General features: G+C 37.9%; 1 protein-coding gene and 1 long non-coding RNA gene across 3 annotated transcripts in view; both read left to right on the forward strand.

The window, feature by feature from the left end:
* LOC309665639 overlaps positions 1-12,266 on the forward strand; it is a 272,601-nt gene that overhangs the window by 191,795 nt on the left and 68,540 nt on the right. The gene's annotated exons all lie outside the window — the stretch shown is intronic.
* SEM1 (SEM1 26S proteasome subunit) overlaps positions 1-12,266 on the forward strand; it is a 294,022-nt gene that overhangs the window by 47,271 nt on the left and 234,485 nt on the right. The window contains exon 4 of one of the 2 annotated variants that reach the window (XM_082472198.1): positions 8,550-8,664. The exons of the other annotated variant lie outside the window; for it this stretch is intronic. The gene's annotated coding sequence lies outside the window, so the exon portion shown is untranslated. Of the gene's footprint in view, positions 1-8,549; positions 8,665-12,266 lie in introns of those variants that run through there. 2 annotated transcript variants of the gene reach the window in all.

Raw genomic sequence — 12,266 nt, forward strand, 5'->3', positions numbered from 1 at the left:
TAAAGAGGTTGCTGAATGATTGTCTCAAACATCACTGTGTATCCTATCCACTGCTCAAACTGTGAGTGTCAAGCTGGTTTATTGGTCAAGGTGGGCTTGTTGTAAAAAGATACATGTCATGATCCTTAAGTCACTCTATGACCAATAATTTTTTAAAAGTATCGGTTGGCTTAGAAATAGTTGGCGTAACTGATAGAACAAACTAGTTGTTAAAAGAGCAAAGAATAGAGTGAAAGTAAGGTGTCTATCCTGGTTTGACAGGTATAACTTAATTATAAATAGGGGCTCCCTCTCGTTCTCAAAGGTGTCCTGATTTGGCCAAAAAAAATTGTATGGCCCCCTCTGTAAAAGAGTCTTGGTGTTCCATATTCTTCTAAATTAGAACTGACTACACTAATTATATCAATAGACTTAATTAGAATTGCAAAATTAGTGTCTGTGATCACCTGTGAGGATAAAAGTAAAAGTGATTTACCAAATTCATTCCTCAATTTGAGGGAGCAGTTGTTCCACAGGTTGAAAGCTCTTTATAGCCAGGTGGTAGAAGCAAGGTTTAGCAGAAATTAAGTTCACTTTGGTCAAATTTATCTATTTCTATGCCAGCTCCATACCACCCTAATTAATAAAGTATACAGAAAGTCTTTATATCTGGTGGGGCAAGTCATCTCATCTTACTCTTCTTCTCTAGGAATGTCTTAGCATTATTGACTCTTGGTTCTTTTCACATGAATTTTAGCATCACTTTTTTGAATTCCTAGAAACAACTTGTTGAGATTTTGATTGAAATTGCATTGAATTTAGGGAACAATTTTGAGGACGAATTGATATCTTAATGATTGGGGGTCTTTCTAATCAGAAATGTGGTATATACTTTGACTTATTAGGTCTGAATATCTTTCAATAAAACTTTATGGATTTACCCAGAAAGATCTTGCATGTCTTTTGAGAAGCAGTGAAGAATAGAGCCGTAGAGTTTAGAATCTGGCACCAGACTGCCTGGATTTGAATTCTGTCATTTGCCAGCTGTGTAATGCAAACTTATGTAAACTCAGTGTGCCTTAGTTTCTTCATCTTTAAAATGGGGATATAATTATGCTCACTTCAAAGGGCTATTATAAATAGTAAATGAATTAATATGCAAAACATATAGGAACAGGTCTGGGAAATAATAAAAACATATAAGTATTTGCTGCTAGTATTCCTAGGTTCCTTTTTTTTGTAATTACATTTTCCTACATAAACATGTAATTGACTTTTATATAATATTATTTTAAACTTAATTATGTTGTGGTCAGATACCATTTGTTAGATATTTCCTGAGAATTGCTCTATGGCCTACTCTTGGTCAATTTTCATAAATATTCCATGAGTTCTTCAGAAGAATGTGTAATCTTAAATTGTTGGGTACAGATTTGTCTATATGTTAATTAAATTGAATTTATGAATTATGCTGTTCAAATCTTCTATGTTAATACATTGAAAGTGTGTGGGTTTCACTAGATTAGTGGATGAAATTGAGTTAGTAATGTAGAAGATCTCTAAACAATTTAAAATTTTCACAATGCCTACTGGAAATTATACATACAACAATCATGAGGCTTCTCAGCTTAAATAAAGCATAAGGCTCCTTTGCTTTTTTACTGGGATTAGATTGAGTCCTTATCTTCAGAGTAGCAGTTATTTATATTTCTGGTTTTTAAAAATAAAATTATTGCACAATAAAATGCCACTATATTTCTACTAGCGTTTTGTTTTCTTAATCTCTTTGACCTATTCATAATTGAAGGAGGTGTGTTGAAATCTCCCACTATGAGATAGGACTTGTCCATTTCTCTCTATGCTTCTATCAACTTTTGATTTATATCATTTGAAACTGTTTTTTCATTATATGCAATTTTAGAATTGTTATATCTTCCTGGGGAGCTGAAACTTTTGTTGTTATATTGGGGCATTCTGTATCCATAGGAATGGTTTTTTGTCTCAAAGTCTATCTCATCTGTATTATTATAGCTAACCCAACTCTATTTTGATTAGTATTTGCATGGCTAATTTTTCCTGTCCTTTTATTTTCCACTATTTCATGTCCTTAGGTGTGTTTTTGGTATACTACTTATAAACAATATATAGTTGGATTTTACCTTTCATCCAGTCTGATACTTTTATTTTTAACTGGCAAGTGTAATACAATTATGCTTACTGTGATTACTGATATATTTGGGCTTTTTTTTTTTTTTAACCATCATACTTTGTTCCTTCTATTTGATTCACATTTTCTTTGCTTCCTCCAATTATCTTCCTGCCTTTTGGGGGTTGATGGAATATTTTGTTTTTTCATTCCATTTTCTTTCCTCTATTTATTTGAAAGTTTTTCATTGTAATTCTGTTGTTTTAGTGATCACCCTTGAAATTTGGAAATAAGCTTAAAGAAGTCAGTAATCAGTGCCTTAGTCTCTCTCTTGAAGAATACATCTATCCTTAATATATTTTAATTCTAATCACGCTCTCACTCATCTTTAGTGTTTCTGTCTTCTTTTAAGACATCAAATTTGAATTATTACTATTTTATACAAATAGTTTTACTTTTCGTCTTGTGTCTCTCATATTTTCTTTCTTGGGATCATTTTCCATCTTCCTGATAATCACCTTTGGATATTCCTTTAGTAAAGATCTTTTACTGATGATTTCAATTTTTTTGGGGGGGGCAAGTTTCAGGATATAAGTAGGTTTATTTTTATTATTTTTAAAAATATTTTAGTTTTATAGGGGTATAGTTGATTTAAAATGTTGTGTTAGTTTCAGGGAATATAGTTGATTTAAAATGTTGATTTCAACTTTTGTTTGCCAAAAATGTCTTTGTTTTGCCTTTATGCTTGAAAGACAATTGTTCTGAGGACATAAGTTGGCAGTTATTTTTGTCAGCACTTTGAAAATATTATTTCACTGTTTTCTGGCTTTCCTCATTGTGCTGGAGAATCTACCTGTAATTTGTGGATCATTTTTTCCTGTTGCTTTTAAGGTTTTCCCTTTGTCTTTGGTGTTCTGTAGTTTCACTAAAATGTATTCAGATAGGAATTTCTTTTTATTTATTTATTTTTTGGCACATGTCGTTCTGTGTTGTTTGGCACAAGCACATTCCTGTGTCTCTGAATGCATATTTCCTCAATTCTGGAAAATTCTGAGACTTTATTTTAGATATTGACTTTCTCTAAGTCTCTTTTATCTCTTTCTGGGGTTTGGTGCAATACAGCTCTGCAGGTACAGACATCTACCAAGACTTTCACAAGACTTTCAGTGAAGTTGCTGTATTGTTAGAAGTAGTTTAGAGACAACCACAATAATGCAACTAAGCACGCCTGCAGGACCTCGGCTGGGTGGGTTAGTGCCTTTGTGCAAATTAGAAAAAAGTGCCCCCTTTAGGCAGGTGTAGGGCATTTGATTTAGTGAGCAGAGAGCATGGCCTGGGGAGCAAGGCTCAGGGTAGGTTTTGGTCACTTGTTGCGTCCTTAGCTGGGTGTCTTTAAACCAGGGGTCCCCAACCCCTGGGCCATGGACCGATAGTGATCCGTGGCCTGTTAGGAACTGAGCCGCACAGCAGGAGGTGAGCAGCGGCCGAGCGAGAGAAGTTTCATTTGTATTTACAGCCACTCCCCATCGCTCGCATTACCACCTGAGCTCTGCCTCCTGTCAGCATTATGGTGAGTTGTATAATTATATATTACAATGTAATAATAATAGAAATAAGGTACACAATAAATGTAATGTGCTTGAACCATCCCAAAACCATCCCCCCACCAAGATCCGTGGAAAAATTGTCTTCCACGAAACCTGTCCCTGGTACCAAAAAGGTTGGGGACCACTGCTTTAACCAATCGCAGCACCCCTGAAATGGTAAGACCTGTGGTGGCTAGGTGCAGGGTTAGGGTCAGAGGCACAGGGAAGGAGCCCAAAAGGGCTACAGAACAACAGGGAAGTCTTCATGTTTTGCATAGAGAAAGATGGCTTGATGACAGGCCGGTCTCTTCAACAACACTTGCACACAGAGACTCTGCCATCTTTTGTGGCTCACCTTCTAACATGGGGACAAGTTATGGGCCCTGTCTCCTAGGAATTGCATAGTTCCTGTGTATGGATTTAACCTTCGTTTCTTTTTACCTACACACTTTCTTAAGGGGGGCATGTGTTCATATAAAAACAAGTTATTTGGACATTTTTACTAATGAATTTTTACCATGTGATTTAAGCATTTAATCAGTAAAGAAATGAAAACACTGTACATTAGAGATGTTCAGCATACTTTCATTATATAAAATATATACACCAAGCATTCCTGATCACCAGAATGGATGCTTAGATACTGACCAAATCCAGAGAAAAGAGAGGCAGGAAGATTTACACTCAGCTATTTTTTGTTGGGCACTAATACTGTGCCCAGGACTGGGCTGGCACCAAGCTTTGCACTGCAAGGGTACAAAGGGAATATTAGCAAAATACTAACATGGTAACCCTTGGGCCCTGAAGCCAGGAGAGATGCAGGCCATTGAATCACACGTCCCATCCTCTGATTTCACTTGGGATTCATCAGCCTAAATAACCTAATTGAGTGTCATAATTGATTTGGGAGACTAATTTCCTTCCCTGGAAATCATTAAAGGTGGCCACGGCTTGCTTGCAGCAACACTTTCTCTAATGGAATCCCCTGGACTCCTTCATGAGGAAGAAAGGCCCTGTCAGCAGGTGGCTGCTCAGCCCTGCTGGCCCAAGGCCTGCTCAGACCTGCCCTCTCCACAAAGGCTACCAGTAGCTCCTCAGGCCTCCCCACTGGGCGCCTTTCAGAGTGGACAAAAAGGGCACATTGCCAATGGAGGCAGCCACCCTGGGCAAAGGGCTGGCTACTACCGTCCTCTTGGCCATCACCCCAATTAGCGAGACACACTCCTTACTACTAAAGAATTTTCAGCAGGAAACTCTTTTGTGAGTGGTTCGACTTCTCCCCTGTGTGAAGTACTTAGAGATTGTGACTTCTTTTTCGAAGCCAATGTTAAATTCCTAATTAAATCCTTACCTTTGAGGTTTTCCAGCCAACTGAGAAAACCCACTAGAGGTGGCCCTAAAGAATTTGCAATTCCTTCTGTTTGATTTCACCAGTGAGAGGTGAAGCTGGGAGCAGCCACCCTGCTCAGAATACCTTTGGAGTCACAAGAGGTGGTTCTCCTTTTCCTAGATTTTAATCCTCTTCTATTTAGGGTGGAAATAGCCTAAACCAAAAATCTGAAAGAGTGGCATCAAGTCCTGATAAAGATGCTGAATTTTAGAGTCACAAATTGAAAGATGTCCGAGATTTAGTTTTATGATGTCCATTCATCTCTGTAGGTACTCTATTCTTAAGCATGCATCTCTGTCTGCAGTGGAAATTTCCATTTGAAATACTCCCCCTACAGGTGTAAGCCATCCCCAGTTTAGAATCATCTCCATAGTGCTAAGATAGCCTCAAGTCTATAAATGGCATTTCTAAAATCATCTAAGAAAAAATGTCCATGTCATTGGTAAGATAGAAAGGCTGCCCTAACTTGCTCCTTGGTTTAACCATTCTCACTGTTCTTCCATGTTCTCCCACTCATCCAACTTAAATTTTCTTGCTGCTGTTTAAATTTCTTGTCTCTGTGGAGATGAATAACAGATGTTTCATAGTTTTCAGGGCTTAAAGACAATATTTCTGTTGTAATCACAATTTAATATTGTAGATTGCATATTTTTATAGTAACAGCTACTGCCCAATTTATAAATTGGCTCAAATTATAAATAAGCCCAACTTATATGTATTTTTAAAATTTCTTTTTATATTTTATATATTTTTAACATGTGCACTCTTCAGTTGAGCTACATCAGCCCCAGTAGTTGAAGAGCACACATGTTAAAAGTGCTAGAGTGTGGCATTCTTATTCAACCCTTTCTCACTTACAGATTTTATGGGACTCAGATGTTATTTTTCCCACTTGATCTTGCATTACTAACTAAATAAATATAGATGATTTTTTGATGTGCAAGGTAGATTTCTTAACACTGATCCTGCATTTAGATGAAAGAATCTTACTTTTATTTTACTAGGTCTACACTGACTCTTAAGGACTAAAGAAAAAAAAGTATAATTTATCATGGAAGCTGCTTAAATGCAAAATTAATTAGGCCAGGGGAGGATGGACATGGGGATTAAACTGTCATGCTGGGATTTGATGGTTGGTGACAGATCAGGTGGGCCAGGGAGGCCATGATGGGGTGGGGGTTGATGTGTTTAGTATATCAGAGGCTGCAGGACAGAATTCAGCGAAGCAGTGATGATCAGACAAGAGAATCAAACTTGGGGAGATGAGCCAAGCTGCGAGGGAAGAATGCTAAGGAATGGGGGACTAAGAATGCTAAGGCTGTAGGAATGGGGGACTCTGGCTAAGAGATTGGGGACGAGTGGGTTTGGGCAACATAAGGCCAGAACTGAGACCAGACAAATTTGACTGCATCTTGTATGTGTAGCAGATGCTAACACCACCAGCAAGAATGGAATTTGATTTTGAGCTCTGAATTTGGGTGGAGGGAGACTTTATATGCTTCTATCCAAGGGCCAGACCTTGTCTCTGAGAGAGGTCTAATCTGAGCCTAAGGAAGAAAGGAGACTTGAGATGGGGAGCAAAAGGACAGGGAGCTGGAAGTACCCTGCATAGCAAGTTTCCTTACTGAATGAGTCCATTAAAGGCTGTGTAGAATCAGTTTGGGAATCTGGCCCAAAGTTTCTGTCATCAAGATTAATGGCTAATTAATATATAGCCAGTTACATTTTTACTTTCCACTAGTATTATAATAACAATTGTATCTCTAGTCCTTTGTTTTATAATCACTATCCCTCAAAATATTCTGGTTTTGAAGGTAGCTTTATATTTATTAAGGAGATGATAAAATGGAAGCTGAATAACTTATTCAAAGCCACAGGCACCTAAGTAATAAAACAAAAAGGGGGAAAGGACCAAATCTGTTGAGATGAAGGATGGACTGGATTACCAAGCGTCTTGAGAACACTTCTGAGGGGGATGAACTTGTTCATTATCCAGTATTAGTTTCATAGGTGTGGACATATGTCAAACCCTTTTAGATTATACAGTTTAAATATTGGCAGTTGATTATGTGTCAAATATAGCTCTATAAAGCTGTTCAAAACATGAAATAAAATAACAGATGGTACCAACAGTTGATGAATGTAAGTGAATATAAGCTGCAGTTTTTGTACAACCACATGACAATGAAAATGGGAGTCTATTGGTACTAGATACCTCTCTATTTTTTCTGTCAACAAGACTGAGGGAGAAATTTGAATAAAAGGTAAGGGCTAACTTGTCCAGGATTGACCCCCTGCTGGCTGGCCTCCCTGAAAAGGAGTTGGCCTCCTGAAAAGCTCCATGGAAAGAGACTAGGCTCTAGTGCTTAGAGCAATGAATCATTTCTGGTCAACTACGAGGCATGGAGCCTAGCTTCTCCCTGTCCTGCCGGGGGAAGGCATGGTGCTTTATAACCATAACACTGACACGGTGAATGCTCCACATAACTTGCCACTTGTATCGCTGTAACTCAAAGTATATACCTCAACCTCTGATCATACCAGGGAAGAAGCCAGTGACCCTCAGTCATGAATCCTGACCTGACAGTACAGGCTTATGCCAAGATTCCATTATACTATGTAGGTTTTGTATCCTTGCCCTTCATTATGTCAAAGGAGGGATGATGCTTTCTAATGAAGTAGCTTAAAAGCTTCACAGCCCAAAGTTCAGATCCCTCTCCTCGAATCTGAAACCTGGCCTGGCTAGGTCTCTCTATGATGCTGTAGAATTAAATGTGAGATGGGGACCTATGTCTTCTGTCTCTGTGAATTTTCCTCAGTGAACACTGGTATGAGTACTTCTTGGCCAGTTGCCATTGTTTGCACAATACTGAGTGACGATACTGATGTGTTCAATTACAAATGCAGGGCTTTCTTCCTCAACTGCACTCTCATGGTTCTCTGTAAACCATTTACTCTTCTCTAATCAGCTCCTAGCTAGATGTGAAGGTTTACAATTCTCTTCAAGTCTCCCACCCAATCATACTCCCTCATTTGGGGCAACTTTGTAGAGAAACAGACAACATTAAGTGTAATTTCTCCCCACAAACATATCCTCTGTCTTTTCCCACTACTCCATTCTTTCCTGTTTCAGAAGAGAAAGAGGAGACTATATTGTATAACGGGTAGGAGGGAGGAGGAAGGTGGCCTGGGTTCCTGTCTTGTCTGGCATGTTGACCTCGGAAAGGTTATGTAACCTGTCTCAGTGTCCTAATCTGTAATGCAGAGGTAATAATGCTATTGATTTTATAAGTTATGGGGAGGAATAAATGAGAAAGTGAATGCTTAGCACAGTACCTGGCCCATAACACGTACTCAGTCCATATGGGCTGGTATCAACGCTATGATGACTCCTTTCTAAGGTGAACACTACACTCCCTCCTGACGCCATTCTTGTTCCCATTTCTAGATCCTGGTTACAAGAGTCACTGCCCTTCTACATCTCCTCCCATCTTTAACTGAAATGTCACCTCCTCTGTGAAGCTATCTTCCCTGGCAAAATAAATTACATTTATTTGTTTGTGTATCTGTCTCCTCTGTTAAAATCTGAACTCAGGGGCCAGATAATCATTTCTATAGACCCTGATACTTAGGTGCTTACTTTATTAAGTAAGTCAGATTTAGAAAGCAGTCAAAATTCCTCCTTTTTTTCTGTTAGGAATCTGCCTCCTGTGTTAAAAAGCCAAACATGATCATAATTCCCTTTATTGTTTTGTTCTGTGTTTTGAGAGGCAGTGTGTTTAAATGGTCAGCACATGGGTCTGGAGCCATTGAGCCCTGCATGGGAATCATGGCCCTGCCATTTACAAGCCACGTGACTTTGGTCAAATGGCTCTTTAAGCCTCTGGTGCCTTCATTTGTTCATGTGTAAAGTGGAGCTAATCACAATACCCACCACCAAAGAGTTGTTGTATTAAGTCAGATAACGCACAGAAAGCATGCAGCCCAATGCTTGGCACACTAGCCGTTTCTATCATTATTGTTATTAGAATTGAGTTATCTCCAAAACCATGGTACTCTAGCTGCTAGAAAATCCGCCTGGATCGTGCTTGTAGGTCAACACTAATGGTGCTGTCAAAACTATGGAAAGAGTGGAAATAAAAAGAGAAAAGGAGAAACATATTTGTTCTGTTCTTTTTTCAATGAATGCTTGAATGATCATCTGTATGAGTATGTGTGTATTCATACAGTTAGCTTTTTATTTCACCTCTCAAACAATTGGAGTACAAAGAGGAAAAAAACTACACTTTCCTCTTTTGGGAAATACAACTGAAGATGAAAAAGAAAGTTTTTCTAAGGTAGTTTAAATTTCACTGGGAAAATCTTTATGCTTACAACGTGTTAAAAAAATGGTATTTGATTACCATGAAAATTGAAATAACCCAAATAATGGATTGGATTGTTTATGCAGCATATACCTTGAAATGGTCAATTAAATATAAAATCTTCCCTCTTCTTTTTGTGTTGTTGATTATTTTTTTGTGATTTTCCTCCATTTTTAGCAAAAAAGAAGGTATTTCATCATGTCTGCAACATGCCCAAACTAGTTTACCAAAATATATGCAACATATATAAATGTGAAGGATTTTTAACCTTAAAATAGAATTAGCTCATAAAAATTAACAAGAAATATACAAATGCTCTCATATAACAAATGGGCAACAGACATGAACAGGAAATTCACCCATAAGAAATACAAATAGCCAGTAAATAATACAGTAAGAAATATTATTTTAACATTAAAAGCTTATTTGACTTGAGTATGCATTTTACCACAAAGTTATTCATTATTCAATTGCATTGAAACCAAACCTGCAGATTAAGAGAGATATTCTGTCTTTTCAGACAAGTTTATTATGTCAATTTTATATGCTGTTCAAAACCGATGAAAAAAAAGAGATAGGAAGAGATATGAAATAAAATAAAAAGTAGAAATATGTTAAATATTCAAACATGAGGCCCCTCTGCTCTGCTCTGAAGTTTCCTAGATAAAGTAATTTTCAGCCTCTTCCCAGGCTTTGAGTTTGGTAAAACTTTTGACCTTATCTTTTTGCATCCTAAAACCCTTTTGTCATCTTGTTCTTGGTCATCCCTGTAGGTTGAAGCTTCTTTTTCAGTCTTGATGATCACAAGTGCCCTTGTCCATGAGCAGATACCTTGGCATCCACCATGACCTGGTTCTTGACAGTATCTGTGGTTCTTTCTCTCATGTCCACCTAACATGAATTACATTTGATAGTATGTAATTAGTATGTAGTTATGATATTTAATTAGTATGTAAATATCAAATTACATTTGATATTATACTTATTTTAAGTAATAATAGTTTATCTTTGAAAAATATCATCTGCTACTTTAATAAGATGGGAATTCATTTACATATATAAATAATATTTTAAATAGGAATCTTAAAGGAAGAGCCTAACACCTTTTTCAGTATGGAATTTTAAGTTCTCTTAATCCCTAATTTATTAACACTCTGGCTACAGAGGTGACATTTCCTACGAGGTTTGGGAAATTTATGGCAATACTAATAAAAACCAATCCTTGACTTGCCACCCACATGCTGTTTGAAGCTGTTCTTTTGGAAGACCTAGAGACTGTGGCATCTTAGATTCCTGACTTTGTTGTTATTCATCCCACCCACCCTTCATTTTTCTCCATGAGTAACTGGTTTCCTCTGAGTCCTAGTAAACCAGAGGCACAGAAGTCCAAAGGCAACAGTCAAATGGAAACATAAATCCCAGACCCTCACACCTGAACACACCACAGGCAAACTGACTGCCAGACTAACTCTGGGAAGTGGCTGCTATCAAATTCCATGGATGAGACTAACCTTATACCAAAAAAGTCACTGCCTAAAAAACAGAGAAATTTATGTATTTTGAAATGGTTGTAGCTGTCATGCCAGTTTTTTACATGGTGAGAATATTGGATCTTATCTGTAGCTCTGAGTGTGTGAGTGGTGTAAGTTCTTCCATTTGCTTTTCTCATTTAGAAGTTACTGGTTCTCATTGGAATTCTAAGTAATGCCTTTCAGAGACAGAACAACCCTACAATATTGTTGTTATTATTAATCTTTCCTCAGATTTTTAAATCTTTCTATTCTTTCATGTTAAAGCTACCAGAACTCAGTCTTCCCAAATGGCTTTGCCTCCTAGCATTGGCTTAGTAATACTGAATCAGAGGAAGGACCTGCTGGCAAGGTGTCTCCCCCACTGCCTGGAGAGCATTCCCGGGAGGCTGGGAACCATTGCCTGTCAGTGATGAAAACCTGTCTTCTCATCAACTTGGCAATAGTGTAACATGCCAGGCCAAAGAGGACTTTCTGACATCTGTTTAAAGGAGGATTGTGCAGCAGTTTCCCATCATTTGTGCCATGGACCCTTAGTTTTTTGCAAGATGCCCATAGGAAAAAAGATTTTTGTGGTCAAGTCAGTTATGGAAACCTCTGCCTTTGAGCTGTTTATAGATTCATAATGCACATTAGCACAAACATGTTCTGAGACTGTGTTTAAAAAAAAAATACTCTGTTTAATTTTGTTTAGCTTAGTGATTTCCAAATTTGTTTGACCACAGAATCTTTTGGGGGGAAACGTTATTAATATTTCATAGAACTGGTGAGCTATAGAAAGCACACAGGATGTACTGATGGACAGTTAGGAGGATGGATCTGATTAACAATGGGAAGGATAGATTTGGAGTCACAGATCTATGTTCACATTGAACAGCTGTTTACCAAAATATATATAATAATTTTAATTTTAGATCTCCAGACCTCTCTCATTCTCAGTTTGGAAAAAAAGTGGAAATAGTAATACTATTTACTACACAGAGTGCTGGTGGAATGAAAGGAGGCAGTGTGTGAGAGGCCATGGCACTAGTGCTTGGTACAATTTTGATCGAATCTTGACTCTTCTTGAGGAATGAACACTGGGGCCAAATGGCACACTGGAATACATGGCACAGAGTGATTGACAGAAGCCCTGCTGCTGTCTGACATGCACATACATGCTCTGCGTATGATGGCTTCATGCAGGGTTGGGAGTAGCAGTTTATTGATGAGCCGGTGCAGTTGAAAGGGATACGGGCATTTCTATGCCACCAACTTGGCCTTCTTCATAGT

This window comes from Balaenoptera physalus (genome assembly GCF_965194825.1).
Source record: "Balaenoptera physalus genome assembly, chromosome: 8".
Lineage (NCBI taxonomy): Eukaryota > Metazoa > Chordata > Mammalia > Artiodactyla > Balaenopteridae > Balaenoptera > Balaenoptera physalus.